The 4288-nt window shown below is 40.1% G+C and overlaps 1 pseudogene; it reads right to left on the bottom strand.

Annotated features, from left to right (window-relative positions):
• Nucleotides 1–2626: 2626 nt before the first annotated feature.
• Nucleotides 2627–4056, bottom strand: LOC120292927 (annotated as a pseudogene).
• Between the last annotated feature and the right edge of the window lie 232 nt (nucleotides 4057–4288).

Genomic DNA, 4288 nt, shown 5'->3' with positions numbered 1-4288 from the left:
TCTAGTCTCGTTCATCTTTTTGTGCATCGGACTTAGAGGTTTCATTGCATGAAAACGTACCAAATGTATTCTGCAATTATCATATAGGCATAGGGCGTGATGTCCAAGTTGAGAAGACTCTAGAGCATGTAGTAGTATTGTTCTCGGACTTCAAAGCATACACCCCAAACTTAGAAAAGCTAGGTGTTTCCATTATCCTCATGCTTTAGCAAGAGAGAAATCCATGTTTTTCCTGCCACGGGACTAGTGGTCAGTGAGGTCTTTGTGATCCTCAACTGCCATTATGTCATCGTTGCCAAAATCTACGCCATATCTATATAGCCTGAAAAATAAAGTAGTGTCAGCGACAGATATATCTACTGAAACAAAGAACCTCATGGAAGATAGTTCAAATGACAAGCTCTATTTGTACGATAGGGCCTTCTGGTATGCATGAGAGTTTAGTTTTGAAAAGATAAAAGAATGGATAGGGTACTTCAAAAGAAAGGGTCTCTCTAGCAAGTGCTAGTGATTTTTCCCTAAGCTTAATCTCATGAAACCGCTTTTGAAGACTAGTTTCAAGTGGGAAAAACTTGCATTTTTGAAGCATATATAGCGAGGTTTAAACACAATTGTCATGAACAATTTTACACAAACAACATGCTGAACTCAGTGGGTATTGTCCTCTCTCTCCATAACCAAATCACGTCACAAACCTTCTCTCTCTCTCTCTCTCTCTCTCTCTCTCTCTCTCTCTAGCGATTTGTCCATGTCTCCCAAAATCAAATCAAGTATTCGAAACATAATTTGAAAAATTATTCATGTAAAAATCTGGGAAAAAAGGTCCCATATACCTTTAGTGAAGAAAATTAGCGCACGGTCCGCCCTCTAAGTTGTATGTTTGGGATATGAGCGATCTTGTCCCAGTCCTTGCCTGCTTGTCTTTTGCAACTCTTCTCCAATTCTCCGCACATAGAGATGTATAGGTGAGTAAGGGATGTGAGCCTTCGCATTGCTTCAGGGAATGATGTCAATGAGGAGCACCGCTCGATGTTGAGAATTTGAAGTGATTGAAGGGCCTCGATCTACTCTGGTATAGCCTTCAAATTGTGGCACACCCAAATTGTGAGACGCTTGAGATTGTAGGCTTGTAGAAGCCACTTTGGGAGAGATTCTAGTTTGGGAAGGTAACAAATTTCCACAGAGCGAAGACTCTGGAGGCCTCCATGGAAATCCAAGTTGTTGCCGCTTTCGTTTTTGGATATATCCAACTCCTCACATTTCTCGATTTGCTCTGATAATGCCTTAAAATTGGGGCACTCAATAATTTGGAGAAGTTCGAGATCTGCGGAGCTGTAGAATCCACTGGGAGAGATTCTAGTTTGGGAATTCCATCGAATAACACAGATCGGAGACTCTGAAGTCCATGGAAATCCAAGATGATGTTGCCGCTTTCATCTTTGGATAAATCAAGCTCCTCACAATCCCTAATAGAGAGATCCATGAGCTTCAATAGATGCCGCAAACCACGTGGGAGGGAAGTTAACCGAGGAAGATTGAAGATACCAAGAGATTCAAGTGAGGTGAGACTTTCCAAACACTCCCCAAGCAAATATTCTAGAAACTTCATATCAGAGATGTTGAGACGCTTCAACTTACTAAGGCCAAATTGGGGGAAATGTTTACATCTTTCGCATCCCGACAATGCTAACCCAACTAAATTGGGCAACTCGGTCATCCACCTCGGGAAACTCTCACCATTATATCCATCGATAATCAACTCCTGCAGATTGTCGTGTGGCCTCAGTCCATCTAACAGTGCTTCATCTCTCTTCGAAATCATTGCTTCATCAGTAATATTGAAACAACCCATGAAAGAATCAAGAATTCCAGAGAACCCTTCTCTCTCATGTTCGCGGCCTTGGATTCTTTTACTGCATCTATCACACTTCCCAAATTTTCAATGAAAAGTCTTCCCGGATGTTATTAAGCCTATTTAGCTCCCAAGTCCGCAATATTTCTTAGCAAGAGCTTTATCTTTGGGCAATATAAAGCAACTTAACCTATGCAATGAACTCAATTGCCTAATCCACATGGCATATAACTAAGTTGGTCGCAATAATCTATGTTTAGATTTCGAAGGTCGACTAACTTCCTTATACCCCTTGGCAATTCTTCGAGGGATCTACAAGAGCAGAGATTAAGTGTTTGCAAATTATGCAATCTTGTGATGGAGTTAGGAAGCCTTTTGAGTGCATCATTGCCAGAGAGATCGAGGTACGTTAGATGCTTCAACTTACAAATGAACCTTGGCACATTCTCGATATCTGCCGCATGCAGATGTAAGATACGCAACCTCTTGAAACTTTGAATGAGTTGGCGTAAATCTGCTTCACTTGTTGGTTCCCTTCCCCAATATCTAGTAACGGACAAAAATGTTCGAAGTGCACTTGCTTTCAAGCATGATTTTAGAGGTTCACCCATCAAATTGGAAGTTGAATCACAAGATATATGACGAGTTCTTTCATGTATGGGTTTTGTATCATCCCATGCCACCCAACACTCGGTCCCCAAAGAACCGAGCAGCTAGATCATGCATCAAATCATGCATCTTGCAAGTCTCCCCATCCTCATCCTCTTGAAATTCTTGGAAGAAGTTTCTCCAAAGTAGATCCATGAAATATTCATGAGCAATGTCTTCTAAATGTTGACCTCCATTTGATGGCCGGATAAATCCTTCTGCCATCCAAAGATTGACCAAAGTCCGCTTCTCTATCTCATAATCTTTGGGAAACAATGAACAAAATGCAAAACATTGTTTCAAATGGGAAGGAAGATGGTCATAACTTAGCCTAAGAATAGATATTATGCGGTCTTCCCTTTGAGATACTTTTGGGAGCTCATAATCTCTCAAATTTAACCATTCGGATTTAGTTTTCTTGAAGAATAGTAAACTCCCAATAGTTCGAACAACCAAGGGAACCCCCATAACACTCTTTAACTATCTCTTTGCCAATTGCTAGCATGTCCAAATCTTGTATCTTCTCTTCTTTTTGACGAGCCATTTGCATTAGTAAATCAAGAGATACACTTTCAGATAAGCCCTTGAGATGATAAGGCAAAGCAGTGCCAGTAATTTCCGCAACCAAAGGAAGGCGTGTGGTTATAAGGATCTTGCTTCCCCTAGCCCCTCCTATCAATAAGTTTTTCAACTCTTGCCATATGCCTAGTTCTAAATTCCATAAATCATCCAAAACTAAGAAATATCTCTTTCCATCAATTTTTTTTCCTCAAATCACTTTGCAATTGTTCCATCGCACCATCGTTTGGTTCCTCATCCTTTGCACAAGCTATGATATTTTTCACTATTTTTTTCACATCAAAGTCATTAGAGATACAAACCCACATTTTCAAGTTAAAATGTTTACTAACCGTCTCATCATTATACACACATTGAGCAAGAGTTGTTTTTCCAAGCCCACCAATACCAACTATTGGAAGTATGGAAACGCGCTCTTTCACATCCAAATCTAGTAAGAATTCCATGACCTTCCTTTTATCATTATCTCTTCCAATAATGTCTTTCACACATGTAAACGAATATGTCTCTTTTTTCTCTCTCCGCTCTATCTCTGCTTGCAAATCCATAGGTTGCTCGACCAAGTGGAGTTCCTTTTCAGCCTTAATGGCTACCATTCTCTCCCTCACTGCTCTTACTTTTCTACTTATCTTCAATGCAAAAGCAAGCTGGTTTGAACTTGAGAAAAATGTCCTTACCTCCTCAATCATTACATTGTCGCCCCTCAATTCTTGTCGTGTAGCTTCTACATTAAATTCTTCAAGCACGTCCTGAGCATCATAGAAAACTTCCTTTAGTTTCTCAACCCAATCTTTGATTTGGTAACTTTGGTGGTATCGTTTTTCTGCATCGTCCAGCATGGCACCAATCATGGAGATGGTGCTCTTAAGCTCCTTGAGTTCATGCTTGATGCCCCCTAACTTTCCTACCTTTTGCAGTGCTTCAGTAATTAGATTGGCAAGGATGCTTCCAGCAATGCTGATGACAGCTTCTGCCATATTTGTTCTCTCTATCTCTGTGTCTGTCTCTATGGGGATGAGAAGATTTCAGTCCTGTCATTCCATGGCTAGAGTCTTCTCAGATGATGTATAACAAGTTTGTCCTTAAGATTAGATAAGCATACAATAATGGTAGATAATAGAAAATATTTAACTGACAAACACTAATTCCAAAGCATCCTATGTCATATAAGATTACATCCCATGTAATAAGTAAAGCGAGTTCCTATTA

Source organism: Eucalyptus grandis, chromosome 4 (genome assembly GCF_016545825.1).
Source record: "Eucalyptus grandis isolate ANBG69807.140 chromosome 4, ASM1654582v1, whole genome shotgun sequence".
Classification (NCBI taxonomy): Eukaryota; Viridiplantae; Streptophyta; class Magnoliopsida; order Myrtales; family Myrtaceae; genus Eucalyptus; species Eucalyptus grandis.
The sequence above is the reverse complement of the archived record's forward strand: the minus strand, read 5'-3'. Positions and strand labels throughout refer to the sequence as shown.